The sequence below is a fragment of the Chrysemys picta genome, chromosome 7 (assembly GCF_011386835.1).
Source record: "Chrysemys picta bellii isolate R12L10 chromosome 7, ASM1138683v2, whole genome shotgun sequence".
NCBI lineage: Eukaryota > Metazoa > Chordata > Testudines > Emydidae > Chrysemys > Chrysemys picta.
The window spans coordinates 8,460,232-8,476,579 of record NC_088797.1 but is presented as its reverse complement, the minus strand read 5'-3'; the positions used below and the strand labels follow the sequence as shown (position 1 = coordinate 8,476,579).

Below are 16,348 nucleotides of genomic sequence, written 5' to 3'. Positions count from 1 at the left end.
TAAAATGGGGTCTAATGATGAATGAAAGTGTGGGACGTGTCTTGGTTATCCTAGGTTCATAAACTATAATTGAATTATTTTTGTAAGCCTATTTTAAGACCTTTGATTTCTGGCTTCTGTTTTTAATTAATCAGCCTGCTCTTGCCCTTGTGCGTTATTATGCTGTTCATTAGCATTCCCTGAGACTACAGAAGTTTGACTTCTGAATAAAGTAGTGTACAAAAGAGAAGGGAGGCTCTTTATCTAACCACTTAATAATTTAAATGGAACTCTTCTTTAATCATTGTTTAACTGCACAATAGCTGTTTATTTAAAACGGGCATCAGCTAATTTTGCAAGCAGAAATAGAAAAAAATGGTTAAACATGTTTAGAAATAATGAGCCTTTTAATTATTCAAATCATCAAAAGACTTAAAACGTATCCAGGATTTACTCTGGCTCATCTTGGCGAGGCAGTCACAGAGTCCGGTGAGATGTCAAAAGGTACAAGCCTACTTCTGTTGGAGGGAAGCAGTGGACCCTGGTAACTGCAAAGCTAAAAGATGATCGGCAGTGTAAATATTGTTGGCATGGCCCCAGCTGTGAGGAGTGGGGTCTGTGAAAGGAAGAGGTGGTTTGATCACAGGACTGGGGACCAGGTTCTAATCCTTTCCTATAGGTTTACTATCTTGTTCACATTGGGCAAATCATGTAGGGCTAAAGCCAGCAGGGGGAGAGTTCATGATTTAAATGGTGCAGGATTAAGACCTTAATCCCTTTGCTGGGTTTTTCATCTGTAAAATGGGAATTATAATTCCCCTCGCAGGGATGTTTCGAAGTTTCAGTTAGATGGTATTTGAAAAGTGCTCTCAATTCACTAAAAAGCATCTGTTCAGCATTTGTACGTTGAAAATGCTTTACAGCCATCACCTAATTTGTCTGAACAGCACCCCTATGAGATAGGTATTAATATTCCCATTGTATAGATGAGGAAACTGAGTTGGGGTGAGAGATTTGTTCAAAGACAGAGACTTCGTCAGAGCTGGGGTGAGTTCTCAGGCCTGTCTCATGCTCAAAGCGCCTCCCACACAAATGCCGTGTATGACCTAGTACTCTAGTACTTTGCATAGGGTAGGTAGGTCTAAAGCAGTACAAACTTATGCAGGGTGAAGTAGCAATGAGATGAAGACTAAGTAGTAAATGGCACACAGCCTAGCTGTAAAGAAATGAAATTGTAGCTCTGAGCAGTCATCAATTGTCCATATGGCTGCTTCACACTCAGAGTGAAATTCAGCACAAGGCCTACATGGGCTGTAAGCAGTGCATGGGTGTGTGCTGTTCCTCTGGGTAGGGGTGAATTTCACCTTAAGAGGATAGTAGGGACACCACAATAGCACCTCTGCAGCCAAGAGAGGAAAAGAAAAACAGACTGACTGAGCCTAAATTTTAAAAAATGATTAGTGATTTTGAGTGCCACCATTTTTGAGTCACCAATGTCAAATACCTTTCAAAAAGGCCTGATTTTCAGAAGGTGGGTGGTCAGCACTTCTAAAAAGCTACCTCCAGGTTGGCACCCAAAAATTGTTACAACCAAAAACATTAGCCACATTTGAAAATTTAGGCTTGTCAGTTTATATCGAATGCACCAATCACCATTGTACCCGTGTAAGAGTATTGGATCGGTGTGTGTGTATGTGTGTGTTTAAAAAGTAACTTGCAATTAGGTGCAAAGTGAGGTTGCACTGACCAAACCATAAATGGCACTTCAATGTTTTCTGTTGGAAAAGCAGGAAAAAAGTTTAAACAGAAGATGTAAATTCTTTCTCTATAAAATAGTTCACCTAGAACACAGTCATAACACAACAAATGCTCTTACCACTCCCCAGCCCGGATAGTTGGAATTGTGCACTGATGTGCAACCCCATTACAATAATGATTATTTGTCAAATGCTGCCAGTGCACTGTATGTGCCAGAGGAGAAGATGTGGTCCCAGCCCTGAAGAGCTGACAACAGAAGCAGGAGGACAACCCAAACCACACAGATAGAACCTTCCTCTGGTTCTATCTCAAATCTTTTAAAATATGTATAATGGGCGAATAAGGGCATTTTTCTTCATGTTATTGTCTGAAGGATTCACAAAAATTTGGAGGCAGGTTTAAAGAAAAAGAGAGTGGGAGCACTAAGCTAAGCATGGAGGAAGAAATGAAATCTGACACTAAGGGCTTTATCTTCCTCCAATTTAAGTCACCATTAAAACTACCATTGATTCCCTCTCCTTCCTAGGAGTAGGATTGGGCCGTAAGGGAGAGGGGAGGCATGGGATCTAACACGGCTGCTACTCTGAAACCTTTCATTGGTGGAACTGGATTTTGTGGGCCCCTCTCTCTCATTCTTGAATTATCTAAATGGGTTGCGTTTGCCACTGTAAATTTAAAAATACAACAGATTGCGCTAGAGAAGGTACAGTGATTTTTAAGGTCTTACATACAGTAATGCTGGAAAAGTTAGGCAAAGGTCAATTTGAAGGACCATACCTGGTTGAAATCCACAATACGAATAACCTTTTCAGCTTTGCTCAGAACACCTGAGGTGGTCCATTCAGTTTATCCACTATCTCTTTGCATTACATGTTGATGATGGTTGGTACTGCAATAGCACTTAAAGGCCCCAGCCAAGATCGGGTGCCATTGTACTATGCACAATACACTCACACAGTAGGAGACAAATCCTCCCTAAAGAATCTGAAGTCTAAATAGAGAAGGCAGTCAAAGGAGGAGAGAGGAAAGTGAGCAGTGGAGTTGCCCAAGGTCACCCAGTAGGTCAGTGACCCCTGCATCCAGCCACTAGAAAACTGCCAGTAAAACATCATTTTTCACTAAATGTCACTGAATTTTAATTCCTAAATTTGACAGTCCATTTTCTTATGGATGCAGTATATTACTGACCAGACCTGTGACCCGAGGAAGGTTGGCAGGTCAAGCCTCTGGCATGCTATCGTGCCTGCCAAGTTGCCGGTGTTTTCAAAAGAAGATGCTGACCGGATTTGCAGACCAACCCTTTGCTTGGGAATTGGCTTTGTCCTCTTCCCCCAGCTAGGGCACGCCTAGCTCTCTGATCCTAGCAGTGGCTCTGCTAGACAGCTAAAAGCTTGGGCTGAGTGGGAGAGCAGCGTGTGCCGTGCAACCTGGGAAAAACATCGAGATCTTGCACGGCAAGCAACTTGTGTTCCCTCACTTGCAGGGCTCTGGGGATGCAGCATGCATAGAATAGGGCACTTCCCAGAAACAAAAGGCGTCTCCACTTTTACTGTGCGCTATCTCGTGATGGCAGGGGCAAGAGGAACTGGGAACCTTATGGAGCAGAAAGAGGGGGAAAGAAAGAGAATGGGGTGCAGTAGGAAGATGCTAAAGGAAGAACAACAAGTACTGTGCTTCCTCCCGCCCTCTGAAGAGATAGCAGGGAGAGGGACCTAAGTTCTGTTTAAAGGAAGGGTTAGTGTATTTGGGAAGGTTGCTTGGAGCCTTTGTGGGCTCAGCTGAGCAGCCATCTTCCAGGATGATAATCTGAGCTCTGAGTCTTCGGAGTTCCCACATCTCTGGCTGACCCGGGAACTGTTTGCCAGACTGAAAGTGGAGACTTCTGTGCTGAGGGGCATTTGCACTAGGGCATCCCTCTTTATGTTGCAGGGGCCGCGTAATGGAGAATGGGACTGCGGACACGGTCCTATTGTGGGGTGAGGGAAACAAATACAGTAACTAGCTGGAGTGGACCACATCCAGCCTGACTAAATTGGCCTTCAACATTGGTTCTCCACTTGTAAGGTAACTCCCTTCTCTTCATGTGCCAATATCTATTTATGCCCGGATCTGTAATTTTCACTCCAGGCATCTGAAGAAGTAGTTTTTTTACCCACGAAAGCTTATGCCCAAATAAACCTGGTGGTCTTTAAGGTGCCACCAGACTCCTCCTTGTTTTTGTGGCTACAGACTAACACGGCTACCCCTCTGATACTTAGTGGGTAAGGAACATTAACTGGAAGGCGGATAGTTCTGTACATAAACAAGGGGATGGGAGGGGGGAGAAAATGATTTCTGAGGTCTCCTCCCCGCGAATGTGGGTTCCTGGGTCTCTGTCCACGTAGGAGATCAAGGGGTTTGCAAGCGCTCCCAGGTAGCTCCTTAGCTCCGGCGGCTTATGCTTTCCGCGCAGACGGCCCTGGCCCAAGGCTGGCAGCATCCGCAGCGTTGGTTACCCCAAGCCCGCCCAGTATTTGCACGGGATGGGGGACAGCGGACGCGGGTAGGTGTCAGGACTCAGCTCACCTATGAAATCTCCCTCCCCCAGCCCCGTTATGAAGGCTCGGAAACCTTCCCCTGCTGGGTTTGATGGGGCCATCGCGGGGTTCCGGCGGGGCCGCCCGGAAAGCACGGGGAGGGGCGGGCAGACCTGGGGGCCGGCCGGCTGTCCGTCCCCCGTCCCGCCCCCGCAGCCAGCGGCAGGGACTCGCCCCCAGCGCGGGGGAGGGAGCGGGGCTGGCCAATCAGGGCCGGCTGCCATGGGCAGGGGGGTGGCTTTCTGGGCCACTCTAGTTTCAAACCAGAGCTGCAGCCTCCCCGGCTGAGTCTGCCCTCGTCGCGCTGGGGCTCGCCCCGGAGTCGGACGCAGCTGCCCGCGGGGGGAGTCCCGGGGTGGGGGGCGACCCGCCCCACCGACCCGGCTGCTTCGGAACTTCCTCCCTCCCTCCCCGGCTCTGCCCGGGCCATGGGCGACGAGCCTGGGTAAGTGAGGGGGCGCCGGGACCCGCCGGCTGCAGCTGCGCCCCGGAGCCGGGCGCGGGGCTATGGCGAGCGCCCGGCTGCCCCTGGCGCACGGCTGAAGACGCGTCGGGAGAGGACCGGGTCCGTCCGTCGCTGGAGCAGACAGACCGGCTCCAGGTGAGACCAGGGGCCGGGGCTGGGTCTCCCAACTTTCGGGGAAGAGGGAGCGGGCGGCTCGCCAGGTCTGGATCCCTCCCCTTTGGTTCCTTGGGGGGCCGGGGACCCCTAAATCCGGGGAAGGGGCTTGTTCCGAAAGGACCCGGGAGCACTTGTCCCCCGGTGTCCCGGCGGGGCTGGGGGCACTGGGCTGCTCGGTGCCGGCTCCCCGCTTCTCGGGGGACCCCGGGGTGTGTGTGTGAGCGGCCCCATCACCCTCCCTCCGGGGAGAGCCCTTGCGAGCGGCTGCCCTGGAGGCGGGCGAGCTGGGTGAGTCCGAGCTCGGAGCCCGGGCTAGTGGCAGCCGGGCGAGCTGGGGGCGGCGATGGCTAGTGCTCTGCCCGGACGCGGTCTGGCGAAGAGGCTGCCCACGGCCGGAGGTGGGCTCTGCCCCAGGACCCCCCTGTGGCGGGCTGCTGATGTGGCTAACGGGGCAGCAGCGGCGGCGGCCGGGGGGAACTGGTGCCGAACGGATCGGGGTTGCTGGGGGAGGGCGGAGATGTGCCCGGTCTGTGGGATACAGGAGGAGGGTCCCCTCCTTCCTCCTCCAGCCTATTGACCCCCTGCAGCCGGGCCCGCCGAGGAAGCGCTCCTGCGGTCCCGCTTGAATCACGCCGGGGAGCTCATCCATAAAGCGTGCCATTTATCCGGGAGATAAGTGCTTCGGCCCCCGGGTCCTGGGACAGCCGCGATCCGCCCTCCTCTTGGCCCGGAGCGCAGCGCCGGTTCGCCGGGCTCTCCTCGCTTGTCTGCTCCGCCTGTTTTCTTCCTCGCCTCTTCCTCCGAGCGCTCGAGATGCCAGGCAGGGAAGCCCTGGAAGGGGCTAAACAAAGTTTCGCTCCCATCCGCCTACCGAGTTCAAGGTGGTTACCCTTCCTCTTGCGGCTCTGCTATTGCCCGTCTCCGGAGTCCTCTTCCCCCCATTCCCGCTCCGCGGGTGAACAGGGCTAGTGTGGGTCGGTAGCTTTGGGTTTACTTTGGATCACTTGTGTTTGAAGGGCTGCAGACCTTGAGCCTTCCCACAAATGAGCGTCCGCCGCTTCTAACCGCAGCTGGATTTGGTTCGCCGGAGTTATTGCTCTGATTCTGGGAGACTCCCCGAGCGCCAGACTGAAATGTTCCCTCTCCTGCCCTAAACGTGTCCGCGTCTGTCCGCTGCGCTCCGCTTGGGTCAGCCGTGCCCAACACTGGGTGTGCATACGCAACACTGTTTAAAATACTCAGCATAAGAAGGTTCATAGGATGTTTTTATATCGCCAATTTAAATGATAGTTTGACTCTTTCCCACTGATTACTCAGCGGTACAAAACAAATAACTCCTGACAGCATACTCCCCGTGTGCCGCTGAGAATCCTCCAAGGGGTAGGCTTAATCATCGCCTTACAACCTGAGCACAGATGTGTTTCGGGATTGCTTTGACATCTATGCTTTTCTGGCACGGTGTTTCATAGCATGCACTTAGTGCATATTTGCATGTTCTGTAATTAGAATTGCTATGTAGATTTAAAGGGAGCAATAGGAATTTGCACTTTTATACTAAACGATTAGCGAAGTGCAACATTTATTCTTCAAACAGGTAATGATACAGTTTAATCCATGAAGTGACTTAAATTCATGAATGCAGTTATCAGAATCATTATGGATAAATAATGACTTATCTGTTCCCAAAGTGACCAGCTGGGTATGTGCAAACTGCCTTTCATATGTGCATCAATTCACCAATCAGGACCTCCATTACTTCAAGGTAGACCTAGCATTTTACAATGCTTTTTTTAAGTACATCTGCCTTCAGATTTGACTTGTCTTGCCACCCCCCTAAGAAAGTACCAGCATGTCAATTTACATTACTAAGAGTATCAATATTTGATGTAAATAATGTATTTTCATGGCTGTTCTACTTGTGAAAATGTCACGAGCAATCAGGGAAGCTTATTTTTGCAGATGTCACGGTTACATTTTTGTTCCTGAGAAATGGATTTGACTTCATTTTGCCAAACATTATGGTTCCTGAAATAGTTTTTATTTCCTGGACCAATTGTTGTCTTACCCCTGGCAACCTCTTAACATTTTCAAATGGGACCTTTTGAACACACACACACACTTTTTATTTTAGCTAGGGATATTACAATCCCCATTCCTCTCAATGAAGCAGGCATTCTTTGCTGACCCCATTCCACTTCGAAAATAAAAACTGAAGATAACCATTTTAAAGCACCCGATCTCTTTCACTCTCTTTCAACAAGTAGCTTTATTCTCTGTTGCAGTGATTTACTAGCACTTACACTGATGATACTTGCTATGTAGATGATTGGGGTAATGTGCATGATGTTAAAACTGCAGTCACTGGGGTATGACATCACCAACAGCCAATCAGGTGACTGCTTTGGACACACATTGACCAAAACTGTATTCTAAAACTGATCTAGTGATTCTGCATTGCTTCTGATGAATAGGGCAAGGGTTGACAGAATGGACTGATGCTTAACAAGTTTGGATTGCCTTTCTCCTGCCCCCAAAAGAAGTTGAAAAATACCCACTTTTCAAAGACTTCTGGTTAAGAGATGGGTTGAATGTTCTTACCTTAGTTTTCAGTAAACCAGACATTAGTACAGTGTGCTACTGCCTGATTATTTTTAAAAAACAACAACCTGATGAGTTCTCAATCCAGACCTTGCATTGTCATCTGAACAATCCTGTTTCTAAACATCATATATTTGCAGGCACTAAATACCATTAGTGCTTTGGATGTGATCCTACTGCAACCTCTATATGAGTAGCCAGGAAGGGTTGCAGATCTGGGCCCTATGTTTTTACTACCTTGCTACATCCCAATTAAAAAAACCAATCGCTTTCGGTAGCTTTTGCAGTATTGGGCCAATATTACTGAATCTGACCCAACTTTTGCAATGTACATAATATCGATGTACAGCCTGTTCTCCTCCACTTCATGACACTCACTTGAACGTTATTGTATGATCATTTTGGGCCTGATCCAATGAAGAGATTTTGATTGACTTCAGTGGAAGTTGAATCAAACCCACTTGTGGATATACCAAAAATGGTCTGCTTGTAACTGGTATACATTCCTCTACTATTTTTTCACATTCCCTAGCATTCACACTTTTGAACCTATTTAAAAATATTTTGTGCACCAAGTTCAATCACTGGTGTGTTTCATTTATATTGTTTCCTTGCAGTTATTAAATAATATATATTATCACTGCAATTTGTATATGTAGGAAGTATTAAATTTCAGTGAACCGCATGAAGTATTCCCACACTGCCCCTGATGTTCCCCAGGAGTATGTGTTGTTCTCATGCCTCGGCTACCCATTAGACGTGACAGGATACATTTAATGAATTACCTTTAAATTAGAAGGCAGTAAACAACTCATTATTTGATGAGAGGAATATTAAAATTAGAAGAACGTTACAGTCTTTTGATATCCTGTGGCACGTTTTTTACTAGCTAGGAAGTGACATGGGTTACTGCAGAGAGGGGAAGTCTCTAGAGAATTGTAATGATTTTCATCTATGTGAAATCTAATTTTTGTAACGTTTTTTTTGTTGATGCTATTGCAGAGTTTTTGCTTTCCAGTTTTAAATTAATACAATTTGTTATTTTGAGTGAATTTAGTGCTTGTAAAGGGTGTTGGGTGGACAGCCTTGAAGGTTGAAATCCCCTAATTAGAGAACAAGAACCGCTTCAGCAGTGCTAAAGCAAGCGTGATAATGGGCTTCAGTCCTTTTTGAGGGGTCCTCTGCCTTCTAGAAATGAGATAGTAGCTCTGTCCCTAGCCCCATTTAATCTTTGGCCTCTATTCAGGCTTCCCACCAGTGGTCACTGTGGTTTATGTGATGTGCATAACTGCCTGCTGAGGGCATGATCCAAAACTCATTGAAAAGACTCCATTGATATCAATGAGCTATGGAAGAAGCCCTAAGAATGTCATTTCAGTTCACATACATCACCAAACAGGTATCACATGGTAGTGATTTCCCGCAGCCGCTGACATGGGTTGGATTTGAACTGGTGATCAGTAGTAGTGAAAGTGTGTATGCTGTCTTCCTTGATTCCCCTCTCCCAATCATTTTTATTTAGCTAGGGCCAACTCCTGCAGTCCTCATGCAGTCAGAACTCCCATTTTGCCAGAGTAAAGACTGAAGCTCTCAGGATGGTTGTGCCTGAGTAAGAAGGACAGGATCAGTCCGACACTGCTTCTGATTTAAAAACGTGTATGTGCAGGTAAACAATAACGAGGTGTTTGGCTGATGGTGGTTAATGACAGTAAACAATTTTCAGGTTCTCCTTGAAGAAAGGTCCCTATAAAATCTTGAAAGTGCTCCACACTCGGAACTCCCTTTGACATTAATGGGTGTTCTTCCTGCTGTAAAGCCAGTCCAGGATCAGGTACTTCATTTACAACAACGCTTAATTTTATTTTATTTTACCGTAAGAGGAGTGTATAGCTAATAACACCTGGATGCTGCAAAGCAAACATTTCATCCTTCTCCTGCAGCGTATGTGTCCATGCCTAAGCCATTGTATTAAAGAAATTTCCAGGAGCAAGGAATGCTAGAATCTCTGCAGCATACGTCCATAGAGCCAGCTAGCATCCCTGCATTGGCTGGATGGTGCTTTCAGTTGTAATGCATGCTGAGCGCTTGCAAACAAGGGGAATTTACTTTGGGGTTGTGCCACTGTAAGCAGAGTGTCTGTGCTGCTCTAAAGAATCCCAGGAAAGCCAATAGGAACCAGCAGGTTATTGCAGATTTCCACGAGCCACATCACTGGAACGGAACACTTTTTAAGTGATTGCTTTCGAGCTCCTTTATGACATGGCCCCGATTCTTCTCTTGCTAGGACTTACTCTGTTGGAGTCAATGGAATTATGCCAGTGAAGAGCCCAAATAAAGGAAAGTAGAACCAAATTTCATGGTGGTGCTACTAATTTTTGTAAAATGTAATAGTAATTGAAACACAACGGAAGGGAGAGCTTTGACAATAGAATCTTCAGGGTCAGGTCTTTCTTCTTGTAGAATATTCTCCTCAACAAAGTGTCCACACAAAGAACGTCTCTCTTTCTTGTTTGAAATAACATCTCCTGTGTTCTGGGAGACTACGAGCAATGATAAATAAAGCAAGCAACAGTATTTATAAACCATGCAGTACTGCAGGTAACAGAGTTTGGTTAATATACTTTGTTTATATATATAAAAAAAAAGGTTTGGGGTTTGCTGCCTTTGTTTTCTGAACCACCACCTGCAGTATATGTTTAATTATGTTGTTAAAGTTCTGCTGATAAGAGGTGTGTGTCTTCAGTTGGGCTAAGCCTGGCCATTCTAATTGTGGGAAAAACTTACACCTGGTAAAGGTAGGTTGGGACACTGACAATTTGGTTCTTAAAGTGACAATAAGCAATTTTTCTGCGCTGTATCAAGAAAAAAGAAAACATAATTCTGGTTGTCAGAGCAAGCCCTAGGCTTGGATAAAGTAACTAACAGAAGATCCTTTAACAATTTTTAAATGAATTGCAAACCTCTGGCTCGTGTTTGTACAGTCCAGGATATCAGAATCTATGCTTGCGTTTTACAAACTATGCATTGCATTCTCTTTGGACACAGATTTCAAGGGTTATTAATTATGTAAGTGCGGAGAATTTGGCCCTTTGTTCAGTAGTTTTAGTAAGAGAGAGGGCCAAATCTAGACCTCTTGGAAGCAGACAGAATGGCACTGAATGTTTAATAATTCTTTGCAAAAGTAAGTTTTGTTTTTTTTGTACTGAGATGCCTTTCAGTGACAAACATTGCAATGCATAGAAAATTGTGATAGCTTGAAAATATGATATAGCAATTAAACAGCAGGATTCTGTTCTTCCATGGGTGTGCAAGAGACATGGCTGTATTAGGAATTAAAACCTTAGCATAAGTTATTGATGGGTGAATGGAATCCCATATTGTTTGCTCTATTATCCAGCTTCACACTGTGGAGGTTGCTGTATTTTAGGGTCAGGGTATTTATGACTGGTTGGGTCTAGTTACCTTAGGATATCTGTGGTGGTCCCATTAGTCAATGAAAAGTTTGTGTGTTTCTGGTAGTTTGATCAATGAATAGAAGTACATTGCAGATGTATTTATGTAGTGAAGTGCAGAAGTTTTCATTCCTAAGGAAGGATTTATCTTGTTACAGTAGTGAATTTAGGATGCTAAGCTGTAATATTTTCCTGTTTCTAGAATGTTATATTGCATTGAGATGAAATCAGGGTGATAAAATAAATGTTTCCTTTTTTAATTTAAATCACTATAACATGCTAATAACATTGGAGACAGCAAGTTTCCAACTCCAGAAAAGAACATCGTTTATTATTTTTCCTGGTAAAATTCATTCAACCTGCTGAGATTAACTATAATTTTTGTAAAATAAAAGAAACTTAGTTTGGATCTTCAGCATCAATAATCCTTGAGGAACCAAGCCATGACATAGTAGATCCATCCCAGTAAAATTAGTTTTTGGGTCTCACTAATCCCCCCCTGCTTCCAAAAAAATAAAAGATCCTAGAGCACATTTAGTGGGTACTCCACAAACCCTTTCCATTCACCCCCCACTCCTGCTCCCAGCCATTGGGAATGATGAGTTCTGAAAAAAATCTTTGTGGACCTGGCTACTTTCTGCTGTTGCCCTGTACCCCCCAGACACTCGGGCTGGTGGGGGAAATTGGCTGAGCTGTTCCCCCAGGTTCCTACGATTGCTGCTCCAGTGGACTGTCTCCGATTGAGCACAGGGGTTCTGAAGTTCCTTCTGCTCTCTTCTAATTAACAGAAAAAGTGGGGTGCTTGGCTTTGCTGGTCTCCATGTGCAGCTAACTGCATACCTTGCCCCTGTTGCTGGAGGCTCCACTAGCTGCTCGTTAGAGGATCTGTGGTTTAACAACAGGCAAACGGTTGCTGTTTCTGGTTTTGAAGTGGTCCATAGAACTGCTTAGGTGGTCTTTGTGGCTGGCAGGGCCTCCCTGTGAATCTGAGCTCTGTGGTCACAGCCACCCTGGCCTCTTTTCATAGGTGAGTTGGGAGGAGGTGGGTTACTAGGCTGCATGGTGGGATAGATGAGGTTTAACTCAGAGTTGTTGTTGCTGGGCCTGACTCTTTTGCCTTTAGTCCTGTGCTGTAGTACCTTACTCCCAGGAGTAGTCGCACTGATTTCAGTGGAACTACGCATGGAGGAAGGAGCCAAGCAGCATGAACACAGGTGTATAGGACCCATGAGAATTATCTGCTGCGCTTGCATTAACAGAAGATGGGCTGTTCGATATGTTAATTTTTGTACCAAATATTGTCTGCTTAATGCCTGTGAAGCACCTAGAGTCTGATTGATGCAATAAATTTTAAACAAAACATAGGTACAAGCCCATTTGTATATAAAAGTACTTGGGCAATTGAATCTGAAAATGGTTTCATAACTTGTTGGAAGATGAAAGAATTGCTGTAAGGGGGTTCAACAGATGGGTTCAGTTGGTTAAGCAACGTTTCTGAAACTTCAGGTGAACATGCATTATTCTGAGGAATGGGATGAGCGAGCATTTGAAACTTGCATGGCTGAAGCTGAAATGTATTTCCAGTGGGTTACTGGGAAAATATTTACCAATTGCAGGGTTTGCTTGATTTCGGGCAAAAAGGGAAAGAAATGGGAAAAACTGAGTTTTAATCTAACAGTGGCTTTTAGTCTGGTGCTGGATGATTTATTAGTTTTTGTTTAGTTTTGAATGTTTTAGCATAAATGACGAGGTATTAACATAATCCGAATATCTTCACAAACACATACCTTTAAAAATCTGCAGTGAGTCTACTGTTTAGGAGAGTCTTATCTGAGAAGGAATCTCCCACAATTTCTAGAACTACCTGACACAGATAAATGCAGGGAGGGATGGTTTATTTTATGGAAGGATTAATGGAATCAGAGGAATGGATCCCAAATGAATGGCATTCAGCATATCCTCGTAAATTAAAAGCACTTCTACCAAAAAATCTACTTTCGTCTTCTGGTGCATGTTGTTAATAGTTCAGGACATTCATTTATTTAGATTTAACAATAAAAAGACCATACAGAAGCTTTGAGCACCCCAAAAATAATTAAACTTACCATAACAATGATAACTACCCAGCAACATTAAATGCTAATATAGACGTATATTAACTCAGCCTGCCTGCAGCATTAAATAATTCAATGGAGATAATTTATCTCAGAGAGCCAATAAATAAATTAACTCCCTGCCCCCCACCAACCTGGAAAAATCCCCAGAACATCCCTTTATGTCCATCCTGTGCAGAAGCATACCGTTCTACTGCCCCACCCCCAACCAAAACCCTGACAAATAACATCAAAGTTATTAGTCAAAATGTGAGAGCTTATTGCAAATGTAGGGGAAATATTCCTTCCAATGACTTGTTACACGAGTTTCAGTTCTTAACTATTTTGCATGGGCTCCAAGCCAACCAATAATGCATCCAGAAATGTCCAAATTACTGCATATGATACTCTAAATCCGCTTTTGAGCCCCATTTCATTTGCACTATTCCATTCCCCCATGCATGTATATAGAGAAACAAACCAGTTAAAAGGGCTATACAATTGTTTAGGCTTTAAATAGTTAAATTAAGGTATAATCCTACATCCCCTAGGTACAGTATCCAGTACTCTCTCAGACTTTAGCAGCAGTTGTTATGTATGCATAAGGACAAAAGAATTCTGACCCTGCTTCTGTCTACAGAACCCTGCAACCAGAATTGGATTCTGCAATGGGACTTACTCGCATGAGTAAAGGTGAAATGATCAGGCCCGTAATTGCTTCATTTTAAGAAGTTGTATCTAAATTTGAGCATGTCTCAAATAATGTTAATATACTTCAAAAACTACAGATCACATTTGTTCTCTAGTCACAATCTATTCTCCAGCTTTCAGTTTGTTATTTTGTTGGGAGGATTAAGGGGACCAGCATTTAACCAGTCTCTTTGCAAAAGGCCATGAAAGCCAGAGAAAAATCAATGTTTTTAGCACTGGTAGGCTTTTGCAGTGTGGAAGTTGAACATATTTCTCATTGAATTGGACTTTCAGGAATGAATAAGCTATTAATGTTAAATCTTGCTTAGGACTGTAGCAGATGATGGCAGCTATATGTAATAATTTTGTAGCTATTTGTATTTAGAATATATATAATTTCATTTTGCTGCAAAATTGATTGTTACCAATTTGATTCTCCTCTTTGCTAAAAACACCATACTAAATAAACCAGTTGGTAATGTTGGTGTAAGTACATTTTTATATACAAATAACATGTTCTGTTACAGTTATCATGTACTGCAGTCTTTTGTTTAAAATCTCTCCCCCCCCCCCCCCCCCCCGCACAAAGGGTTAAAGTAAAAGATGTAATAAAAGTTATACTTTGAATACTTTACTAAAATTGCTGTTTGGTTATGAACAGTAAGGTTTAAGAATAAGATTATAAAATGGGTTTTTGAATGGATCTTTCTGTATTTCTAATTGGAGTGCTATCCGTAAAACTGCACCCTCCATATAATACATATGCAATTTTGTTTTTAAATGTCAAACCAATTTTGGCTGCTACTTTTTTTTTTTTTTTTTTTAAAAGCACAAGAAAATAATTCTGTTCAAGTTCCCCTTAAATATGACCAAAATGATAATTATATTATTAAGGAGAAGGGCCAGACTAGCTGGAGGATATACATTAGTCACATTAGTTTCATAATTAGATGTTGATTTAGATATTGAGAGTAAGGACACGTTCTAGTCATTTTATAGAATTAACAATTGATCAGCTTGTTAGGTCCGAGTCCTTCATTACAGCATGTTTATTCATTATTGTCATTACAAAGTGGAAGTAGCGGAGATCATGATGATTAGCAGTGCAAAATCTAAAAGCACTGAAATCTGTTTAATATTAAACTTTTGCACAGATACACCCTTTTGAGTAATGTATTGATTCCTGCATGTCACAAACAAACACGACTTAACTTAAAAACAGCTTTGTCAATTTGCAGTTCATTTACATTTTTCAGAATCTCAGGCCTATGTATTTTCACAATATCAATGAATCAGGCTGGCAATCTTTTCAAATTATATTAGGTTATGTCTTGCTCTATGTAAATATACATAGATATATACTTACAACTGATACACTTAAATATGCGGGCATAGGCGAATGCCGAGATGGCATTCCAGCAAATATATTCATGATTGTTTGCTTGTTACTAAATGTATCATTTCTTCTAAATCATCAGTGACTTAAGCTTGGGCAAACTTCAGAACAAAAATACACAAAGAGGCTTCTCCTGGTATATTTGATTAATATATTGAAGAAGATAAATAGTTATTTTTAAAATGTATTACACAGTAGAACTGAACACAAAGGGAAACCATTTTACAAATCTGAAAGTTAAGGTCACCCTGAGAAGAAAAGGACACTTACGGTGACTAGAAAAACTCTGCTTCCTGAAGAAATTGAGTTTCAAAGTTTACTCTTTTTCACAGTTTCTTTTACAAAGCTTTGGGATCCCAAGTGTAAAAGCAGAGTCTGTTTTGATGTGCAAATATTTCAAACTATATAGTACATGGAAAATAAGATTCTAGCTTCCAGCCAATGCTATAGATTAGATTTAGTCTCTTAATTTGTCTCAGTGTATCAAGCTTTAATGATGGGTTTTATAATACAATATCACACTGTTTTTTAATAAAAATTTGTAAACATTTAAACCAATACTTCCCCCCCCATCTCTTCTTTACCTTTCCCAGATAATCCTTCTTGTTCTAAAAATCCATCCTATATTTTCGTCATACACATCATGGAGCAAATAATGCATAATTCACACTTCTTGCGACATCTGTTCAACAGCATTTTATTAGGATTTGTTAATAACACTAATTGTTTTCTCTCTGACTCTTATCTTAACTAATATTGCTAACCTGTTTGAGCTGTAGCAAATCAGGACAACATTGATATATATATATATATATATTTTAAGAACTGAATAATGGTAGATCTAGACTCTTAATTTTTTAATTAAGTCACTTATCTTCATCTACATATCAATGGAAAGTACTAAGATGTATTAGCTGTTTTTATTTTTATGTATGTAAACATGCTATAACATAACCCAGAGTAGTGTATGAAATATTTCTGACTTCTTTAATTTTAAGCACAACTTTATAGTGTTTTCTGTGAAATATTCTTTTGTGTACTAGAGGTGTTTAATTTGCTGCTTGTTCTGCTGTTTGCAGTAGTATGGCATGTCATTGCTTATACAGTAGTTTAACTTAGGGTGTAATTAATATTTGAGTTTGGACTTAAAGCCCGATCCTGCAGAAACACTACAGTGCTTCTTA

The 16,348-nt window shown here is 43.0% G+C and overlaps 1 protein-coding gene across 3 annotated transcripts in view; it reads left to right on the top strand.

The window, feature by feature from the left end:
* The first annotated feature begins 4,775 nt into the window (after nucleotides 1-4,775).
* Nucleotides 4,776-16,348, top strand: part of TAFA4 (TAFA chemokine like family member 4) — a 120,193-nt gene continuing 108,620 nt past the window's right edge. For all 3 annotated transcript variants that reach the window (XM_042849979.2, XM_042849978.2, XM_005297810.4), the window contains exon 1: nucleotides 4,776-4,914. The gene's annotated coding sequence lies outside the window, so the exon portion shown is untranslated. The remainder of the gene's footprint in view (nucleotides 4,915-16,348) is intronic.